This window comes from Micropterus salmoides, unplaced genomic scaffold (assembly GCF_014851395.1).
Source record: "Micropterus salmoides isolate LMB-PRFRI ecotype aquatic unplaced genomic scaffold, ASM1485139v1 Ms_hic_scaffold_5, whole genome shotgun sequence".
Taxonomy (NCBI): Eukaryota; Metazoa; Chordata; class Actinopteri; order Centrarchiformes; family Centrarchidae; genus Micropterus; species Micropterus salmoides.
Window position 1 is genome coordinate 7556782 of NW_024044237.1, and position 8973 is coordinate 7565754.

The following is an 8973-nucleotide window of genomic DNA, read 5'->3' on the forward strand; positions in this document are numbered from 1 at the left end:
AACCTGGTTCCACAGGAGAGGAGCTTGATAGCTGAACGCTCTGGCTCCTAGTCTACTTTTGGAGACTCTAGGAACCACAAGTAACCCTGCATTCTGGGAGCGCAGTGCTCTGGTGGGGTAGTAAGGTACTATGAGCTCTTTAAGATAAGATGGTGCCTGACCATTAAGAGCTTTGTAGGTAAGAAGAATGATTTTAAATTCTATTCTGGATTTTACTGGAAGCCAATGCAAAGAAGCTAAAACAGGAGAAATGTGATCTCTTTTCCTGGTTCCTGTCAGAACACGTGCTGCAGCATTCTGGATCAGCTGAAGAGTCTTAATGGACTTTTTCGAGCAGCCTGATAATAAGGAATTGCAGTAATCCAGCCTAGAAGTAACAAATGCATGGACTAGTTTTTCTGCATCATTTTTAGACAGGATGTTCCTGATTTTCGCAATATTACGTAGGTGAAAAAAGGCGGTCCTTGAAATTTGCTTAATGGGACTTAAACGACATGTCCTGATCAAAGATAACTCCAAGATTCCTCACAGTGGTGCTGGAGGCCAAGGCGATGCCATCCAGGGAAACTATATCTTTAGATAATGCGTCACGGAGGTGCTTAGGCCCCAGAACAATAACTTCAGTTTTATCTGAGTTTAACATAAGAAAATTACAGCTCATCCAGGTTTTAACATCCTGAAGGCACATTTGAAGTTTAGCTAACTGATGAGTTTCATCTGGCTTGATCGATAGATATAACTGAGTATCATCTGCATAACAATGAAAGCTTATGGAATGTTTCCTGATAATATTGCCTAAAGGAAGCATATATAAAGTGAAGAGGATTGGTCCAAGGACAGATCCTTGAGGAACTCCATGAGTAACTTTGGCGTGCATGGAGGACTCATCGTTAACATGTACAAACTGAAATCGATCTGATAAATAGGACTTAAACCAGCTTAGAGCGGTTCCTTTAATGCCAATGAAATATTCCAGTCTCTGCAATAGGATCTGATGGTCAATGGTATCAAATGCAGCACTAAGATCTAATAAAACCAGTACAGAGACAAGTCCTTTGTCTGATGCAATAAGGAGGTCATTAGTAATTTTCACCAGTGCTGTCTCTGTGCTATGATGAGCTCTAAATCCTGACTGAAAATCCTCAAATAAACTATTGCTCTGTAGAAAGTCACACAGCTGTTTAGCAACTGCTTTCTCCAGAACCTTAGAGAGAAATGGAAGGTTAGATATAGGTCTATAGTTTGATAAAACATCCGGATCAAGTTTGGGCTTTTTCAGAAGAGGTTTAATTACAGCTACTTTAAAGTACTGTGGTACATAGCCTGTTGATAAAGATAGATTGATCATATCTAGTATAGAAGTGCTGACTAAGGGTAAAACATCTTTAAGCAGCCTAGTCGGGATGGGGTCTAAGAGGCAGGTTGATGGTTTAGATGAAGAAATTATTGAAGTTAGTTGGTAAAGATTGAGGGAAGCAAAACAGTCTAAACATGTATCTGGTTCTACAGCTGTTTCTAAGGTTCCTGAGTTTAGAGATAAGTTGGTGCCAGTTGAGGGCAGGTCTTGGTGAATTTTGTCTCTAATAGCTAGAATTTTATCATTAAAGAAGCTCATGAAGTCGTAACTACTGAGAGCTATGGGAATACTTGGCTCAATAGAGCTGTGACTCTCTGTCAGCCTGGCTACAGTGCTGAAAAGAAACCTGGGGTTGTTCCTATTTTCCTCTATTAATGACGAGTAGTACGCTGCTCTGGCATTACGGAGGGCCTTCCTATAAGTTTTAAGACTATCTTGCCAAATTAAACGAGAATTTTCCACTTTGGTGGAACGCCAATTCCTCTCAAGTTTCCGTGATATTTGCTTTAATTTGCGAGTTTCAGTATTATACCATGGAGCTAACCGTCTTTGTTTTAGTATTTTCTTTTTTAGAGGGGCTACAGAGTCGAGTGTCATTCGCAGCGAGCCAGCAGCACTATCAACAAGATGATCGATTTGGGAGGGACTGAAATTAGCATAGGAATCCTCCGTTACTTTGTGACTAGATAATGTATTTAGAGCTGATGGAATCGCATCCTTAAATTTAGCTATAGCACTATCAGACAGACATCTTGTATAGAAATTTTTGCCCAATGGCGAGTAGTTCAGCAATACAAACTCAAAAGTTATCAAACAGTGGTCGGATAAAGAGGGATTCTGTGGGAACACCACTAAATGTTCAATTTCAATACCATACACCAAAACAAGGTCAAGGGTGTGGTTAAAACAGTGAGTCGGTTCATGAACACTCTGAGAGAAGCCGATGGAATCTAACAGAGAGATAAACGCAGTACTGAAGCTGTCATTCTCAACATCTACATGAATATTAAAATCCCCTACAATAATAACTTTGTCCGTTTTAAGGACTAAAGTTGACAAAAACTCTGCAAATTCAGATAAGAATTCAGAATACGGGCCAGGTGTTCGGTACACTATAACAAAAAGAATTGGTTGCAGTGATTTCCAACTTGGGTGCGAAAGACTAAGAACAAGACTTTCAAATGAGTTCCATATATGACTGCTTTGCTTCCCTCAATCTTTACCAGCTAACTTCTATAATTTCTTCATCTAAACCATCAACCTGCCTCTTAGACCTCATCCCGACTACGCTGCTTAAAGAAGTTTTACCCTTAGTCAGCACTTCTTTACTAGATATGGTCAATCTATCTTTATCAACAGGCTATGTACCATAGTACTTTAAAGTAGCTTTAATTAAACCTCTTATATATCCCTATATAGTGAGCTCGCCATTTTGTAGTTCTGTCCGAATTTATAGTGATAATTGTTATACCCTATATAGTCCACTCAATGTATCCCAGAATGCAAGTAGTGTACAAACGATGGTCACTAACCAAGACCTACATACCATCATGCATTGCGCTGATAGAAAAAACTTATTGTCCGATGGCAATGACGTAATTAACGGCACCGAAATTAATGTAAATGCTCTGCATTTGTATAGCGGCTTTCTGACCACTCAAAGCAAATCTGCATTCACCATTCACACACTAAGCCTAGTACTCAAACACAAACTAACATTCGCACACATTCAACACACTGGTGGAAGAGCCACCTGGGGCAATTCGGGTTTCAGTATCTTGCCCAAGGACACTTTGACATGCAGCCTGGAGGAGACGGGGATTGAACCACCAACCTTTCAATTAACGGACAACCCGCTCTACTGCCTGAGCCACAGCCGCCCGAAACAGTGATTAGAGTAGTGTCCGAAAGTGTTGTTTTGTAGTAGTGCTATGTAGTGCACTACATACAACACCCTACACAGGGGTTAGGGAGTAGTGAATGGCTGTGGGATTTCGGACACAGCCCATATTTTCTCCTGTCTTAGCTTATCTGTATTGGCTTCCTGTAAAATACTGAATAGAATTTAAAATCCTTCTTCTCACCTACAAAGCTCTTAATGGTCAGGCACCATCTTATCTTAAAGAGCTTACTACCCCACGAGAGCACAGAATGCAGGGTTACTTGTGGTTCCTAGAGTCTCCAAAAGTAGAATGGGAGCCAGAGCCTTCAACTATCAAGCTCCTCTCCTGTGGAACCAGGTTCCAGTTTGCGTTCAGGAGGCAGACACCGTCTCCACGTTTAAAGAGGTGGCATTATGCTCATTTTCAGGTTCAAAATCTTATTTAGAGGTTGTACCAGAACAGGTTTACATGGTTTAATTTTCAAAAAACACCATATTTTTTGTCATACTGCACATTGCTGCAGCTCCTCTTTTCACCCTGTGTGTTGAAGGCTTCATTTTAGCTATGGAGTGATACATCTTGTCTCTCTAAATGATCTTTGTTGGGAGTTGCACATGTGCAGTTCCTAGTTAAGGACTACTAGCAATTAGAAGCAGAGAAGGGCAGGTCAGCGAAAGGCCGGTGAACATCTTCGATTCAGCTGTAGGCTACATGTTGCCGACCAGGTTGGCAATTTGGACTGGAGCAAGAGTTTCAGAGTGGTGAGTTATTAATCTGTAGCAAAAGTATCTTTCATCCATAAAGTTTTAACTGAGCTTTGTCTCTACATCACAGTAACAACTTTATGTCCATTGACTGCTTGGAGGGTAGCTAGTGTTTGGAAGGGAGAGGAGAGGTGTGCTGCAGCTCACTGTTTTTCCACTGCTATTTTTGAGGGCGTCGGACTATTCGCTCGCTACCCTCTGCTACAACTATTGTTACTAGTCCTATTGTTATAATTATCTTTAACATTTTGATTATTATGATTAACACTACTATAAATATCTGTACCATTATTCATTCAGTCTATAGCAACATTACCTTTACTGTCTGTACCTCTGTGTGTATATTGTGTAAGCTGCATCCCTCCCCTCTCTCTCCCTCTCTCTCCTTCACCCCAACCGGTCGAGGCAGATGGCCGCCCACCCTGAGCCATGGTTCTGCTCGAGGTTTCTGCCTCTTAAAAGGAAGTTTTTCCTTGCCTCTGTCGCCTAGTGCTTGCTCTTGGTGGGAATTGTTGGGCTTCTGTAAATAACATCACAGTATGGTCTAGACCTGCTCTTTTATGAAAAGAGCTCTGAGATAACTGTTGTGATTTCCATCCAACCAGAGAGCGGAACACTGCTACACCACAGTTAGCAGTGCCTATCACGCAGTCACACGTGCTCCACTAGGACACTCTGGTTACATGATGGTCCATCTGATTCCTGCTTACAGGCAAAATCTAAAGCTCTGTAAACCTGTAGTGAGGACATCAAAGACATGGACTAGTGAAGTTATTGAGGATCTTCAGGCATGTTTGGACTGCACTGACTGGGATGTTTTCAAGAGGGCTACCAACAATCTGGATGAGTTTACAGAGGCTGTGACGTCCTACATTAGCTTCTGTGAGGACACATGTATACCAACACGCACCAGGGTGAGTTATAACACTGACAAACCCTGGTTTACAGCTAAACTCAGACAGTTGAGGTTGGAAAAGGAGGAGGCATTTAGGAGTGGTAACAGGGCAAGGTGCAGGGCATTAAAGTACAGGTTTAGCAAGGAGGTGCGAGAAGCTAAACGACTGTACTCAGAGAGACTAAAGAACCAGTTCTCTGCAAACGATGCCACTTCTGTCTGGAGGGGGTTCAGACAGATCACAAACTATAAACCCAAAGTCCCCTACTCCATAAACGATTTTCGCCTGGCTAATGAGCTGAACCAGTTCAGACATTTTTAACACCTCACTGGAGACATGCCATGTGCCAGCCTGCTTCAAATCATCCACTATCATATCATCCCTGTCCCCAAGAAACCAAGGACCACAGGACTAAACGATTACAGACCCGTCGCCCTGACCTCTGTGGTTATGAAGTCCTTTGGACGCCTTGTGTTATCCCACCTAAAATCCATTACAGACCCACTCCTGGACCCCCTGCAGTTCACCTACAGAGCCAACAGATCTGTAGATGATGCAGTAAACATGGCCCTTCACTACATACTCCAGCACCTGGACTCCCCAGGAACCTACACCAGGATCCTGTTTGTGAATTTCAGCTCTGCTTTTAACACCATCATCACGGCCCTGCTGCAGGACAAGCTCTCCCAGCTGTCTCTCTCTCTGACTCCACCTGCAGGTGGATCACAGACTTCCTGACGGACAGGAAGCAGCACGTGAAGCACGTGAAAACATGTCTCTGATTCCAGGACCATCAGCACCGGTTCCCCTCAAGGCTGTGTTCTTTCCCCTCTGCTCTTCTCCCTGTACACCAACAGCTGCACCTCCAGTCACCAGTCAGTCAAGCTCCTGTTTGCTGACAACACCACCCTCATTGGGCTCATTTCTGGTGGGGATGAGTCTGCCTACAAATGGGAGATCGACCATCTGGTGACCTGGTGCAGTCAGAACAGTCTGGATCTCAACGCTCAGAAGACAGTGGAGATGGTAGTGGATTTTAGAAAGAGCCCAGCCCCACCCTCCCCCGTCATCCAGTGTGACTCCCCAGTCACCACTGTGGACTCCTTCCGCTTCCTGGGCATCATCATCTCCCAGGACCTCAAGTGGGAGCTGAACATCACCTCCCTCACCAAGAAAGCCCAGCAGAGGATGTATTTCCTGCGGCAGCTGAATAAGTTCAGCCAGCCAAGACAATGATGGTGCACTTCTACACCACCATTATTGAGTCCATCCTCACCTCCTTCATCACCATCTGGTATGCTGCTTCCACTGCCAGGGACAAGGGCAGGCTGCAGCATATCATTCGCTCTGCAGAGAAGGTGATTGGCTGCAATCTTCATCCTTGATCTTTGTTGTTGTATATTTTTATGTTTTCAGTTTATATATATATATATATATATAATATACACATATTCTCTTCCGTTGCGTTACTTCTGCACGGCACAGATCCAGAATAATGCACATATATATATGCACATGTATATATCTGCAACGTTCTTCTATTCTATATTTATTTATTTCTACATTTATTTATGTCGACTGTATGTTTGTCTACGTGTAGCACGTTATCACCACAGCAAATTCCTCATATGTGTAAAACACTACTTGACAATAAAGCTCCTTCTGATTCGGCACTATATATTATATAAATTTAATTCACTGAATTGTTTGTATATAATATCAGACTCTTGTTTTGATATTTGACACTTTACTATTCTTGTTCTATTTCAAGCTATTACAGTTTCTAGGAACCTCTGGTAATTTTAACATCATATCCATTTTTAAATAAGTAATATTTTATGAAAAGTCAGTTACACATTTTAAGAGCCATTCATATAGGGGAGAAAGAAAACAACATCAGGTATACTGTATAATTATATATATTTTCTATTTCAGTGCTGTTCATACTATGTCATATTGTATATACTGTATACCAATACACCTACCTCAGGTCATAAGGTCATAGGTCTTATTTATTTTTTCCAGCATCCTTTGCACTATGCTCCATCACACTGTGTACATGTGTACATGTATGCATGTATGTGTACCTGTATATCATATCCACCTTCAACATGTACATAAGGAGAATAATAGTTTATTCTTGCATCCTTTGCACTCTGAACACTGCACTATTTGTCAATATGTCTATATTGTTTTGTTCGTAATGTGTATATTAGTGTTGTCTATACTGTAGTTTGTGTCTAATTTTATTTTATTATTATTTTATTATTGTGTTATGGTATTTTTGTATGAGTAAGCACATCATGAGCAATGTACAATCCTGATTCAGATTCCTCGTATGTGTACACATACCTGGCAATAAAGCTGATTCTGATAATCACAAAAAAGATGCATGTCAAAAGTAATGATTCATTTTATTATTATTTATATAAATAATTAGAATATACATTAAATTCAACCAGCTGAGGCTTACAATCCAACGCATCGACACAGGCCAAACATAAATGGATCAATTTCTTCATTTTATAAATAAAATTATGACAATTGTAAACAATTAAAACATAAACCAAACACACCTTACCTGCAAATAAGTATTTATTATTAAAGTGATGTGAGGTAATTTAACAGTAGGCAGTCTTGGCTGTGAGAGTATTCAAGACATGAATACTGTTCATACCAGCCACTCTGGAAGCACCTCTTCCTGTTACCTTGCAGTGTCCGAGGAAATACTTTCAGATGAGGCTGTTTTGGATCTGCTGCTCTGTGTTAGTGAAACATCTGCAAATAGCAATCAAAATCAGTCCATCACTGTGAGGCTAACTGGTACAATGTATCAATGCATTGTTGCATCGTTTTGTAAGGCATGCCATATGAGCAAGAATGCAACACTCAAATTACATTCAAAAGGATTAGTTAGAAAGTTAATGAACAGTCAGCATTACAACTTGTTCTGTGATAATTACATAGAAGGCATTCATAATGTTGTGTAGACTGAAAGACTAAATATCAAAACATATTGTGTGGTCTGGGTGTGGCAGCCTGTGCTTTTACAGCCTGAAGAGCCTCTTCATCAATGGCGTCAACATCACCTCTTGTAATATCATTAGAATCACGAAGAACCTGAAGTGATAAAAATAAGCATCACATTCTAGAAAAGACTAGAAAGGCGCTATACAAGTACGAAGCATTTACATTTACATAGTTTTCTCATTGATTGATTGACTTTTTCCTGTGTCTTTTTATGTTCTACGATATTTGATTATATGATTGTAGCTGAGTGACAACTTGAATGTAAGAGTACATGGTAAATATGTTATCTAAGTCACAGAGACATGCCTTACAATGTTGGGTAGGAGGAGCTGACTTCCTCACTGCTGTATCAAGGCTGCTGACTTGAGTTGGCTTTTTCACTGCTGCAGGTAGCTGTGGCTGGCTCAGACCCTTTTTTTTTCTCCAGTAAAAACTTTGAGTGTCTTTGCTTCGGGTAAGGCAATTAATTCAATCAGTTATTCATTCATTTATGTCACAAAATGGTGTAGTGGTTAAAGGTTTAGGACCCAAATGCAGGACACCAAAGCAGAGCAGGTTCAGTTCAGTGATTTAATTAAACAAAAGGCGAGCACACTTACAATGAGTGGCAGAGACTAGGAAATCCAAATGAACAGAGTGATTCAACAGAAACAGGTAATCCAAAAGAACTCAAAGGGCATACTCCAAAATAACCATTGATTAGGCAGGGCACGAGACGAGACGAGACGAGACGAGACGAGACGGAGCCATCACAAGCTACAACAACGACCAGACAAAGACTGAAGGAAACAAGCAAGCATATATACACAGGTACTAACAAGCAGGGCGGGAGCAACACAGGTGACAGAGATGAAAATAATGAGACACAGGCAGGCAGAGAGACAGCAGGAGAAAACAGACAGACACTAATAGGTTGCAAAACCCAAGGCAAGACTCTAACTGGAACTCAAATCCCGGAACAGACAAGACAGACCAAGTAACTGAGAAATACAGACAACTCCACAAGACAGAACAGACTAAGATGGCTGAACAGAATAAAACAG

The 8973-nt window shown here is 41.1% G+C and overlaps 1 long non-coding RNA gene across 1 annotated transcript; it reads right to left on the reverse strand.

The window, feature by feature from the left end:
* Nucleotides 1-7477: 7477 nt before the first annotated feature.
* On the reverse strand, nt 7478-8657 carry LOC119888148. The gene is made up of 3 exons (XR_005441854.1): nt 8530-8657; nt 8242-8378; nt 7478-8020 (listed from the first exon to the last, which is right to left on the reverse strand). It is a non-coding gene; the product is annotated as an uncharacterized LOC119888148 (long non-coding RNA).
* Between the last annotated feature and the right edge of the window lie 316 nt (nt 8658-8973).